The sequence below is a fragment of the Carcharhinus amblyrhynchos genome, chromosome 9 (genome assembly GCF_965287045.1).
Source record: "Carcharhinus amblyrhynchos chromosome 9, sCarAmb.v2.hapA, whole genome shotgun sequence".
Classification (NCBI taxonomy): domain Eukaryota; kingdom Metazoa; phylum Chordata; class Chondrichthyes; order Carcharhiniformes; family Carcharhinidae; genus Carcharhinus; species Carcharhinus amblyrhynchos.
The window spans coordinates 97,780,567-97,781,358 of NC_137332.1; the positions used below are offsets into that span (position 1 = coordinate 97,780,567).

Below are 792 nucleotides of genomic sequence, written 5' to 3' on the forward strand. Positions count from 1 at the left end.
TGCCGTGACTCGGATTCGAACCGAGGTTGCTGCGGCCACAACGCAGAGTACTGAACCACTATACGATCACGGCGCCAGACAAAGCTTGCTGCTAACAGGCTTGCTCAGGAAACCCGTAAGTCTCAAGTCTGGAATCGAGCCTAACATTTATTAACCATTGTGCCAAAGTGCTCTACATAATCCTTCAACATTCTCCGGCCTTACATATTGCTAATGCTGCTGACTTCAAGGGCGCGCCTTGTCCCAGATAATCCCACTTTCACATTCGCTAATCTCCTTTCCTACTCTCATTCCATTGCATGTTCGCATTCTTGTGATATTGCACTATCTCAACTTCCACGAATACTGTTGGGTTTGTTGGCTCCCTTCTCTGTTTCAGCGGTTGCAGAGCCATAATCCTGGAAACTCCCAGATGCAATGGCAATCGCAAAATTTTCCTGTTAACATAGAAATGCAGGCAATGAGGACTGATGTAAAATTAGGAAGTGTCGCAATAATGTTATACTTCTGCGATCAACTGTGGATAGACAAATGGCGCCGTTGTTTCGTGTCTAATGTTTCCAGAAATACTCGGTTTATATTTCGGAATCCATCACTGGGATAATGTGGAGCTTATTGTACTGCTGAGTGAAAACTTGGATACGTTTGCAATATATGTGGTGTTTACTGCTCAGAGTTTGGCGTTCGTGAAGATTGGCAGAAACCCGGAAAGGTTAGTAAGACAGATTGTGCTCCAATCTCATCTTGCCTGTTGAAATATACGAGTTAGCTTCAAATATGACTCTGATGTCA

The 792-nt window shown here is 44.1% G+C and overlaps 1 non-coding gene across 1 annotated transcript; it reads right to left on the reverse strand.

The window, feature by feature from the left end:
* trnah-gug (transfer RNA histidin (anticodon GUG)) lies at positions 1 to 73 on the reverse strand. The gene has a single exon. It is a non-coding gene; the product is annotated as a tRNA-His (tRNA).
* Between the last annotated feature and the right edge of the window lie 719 nt (positions 74 to 792).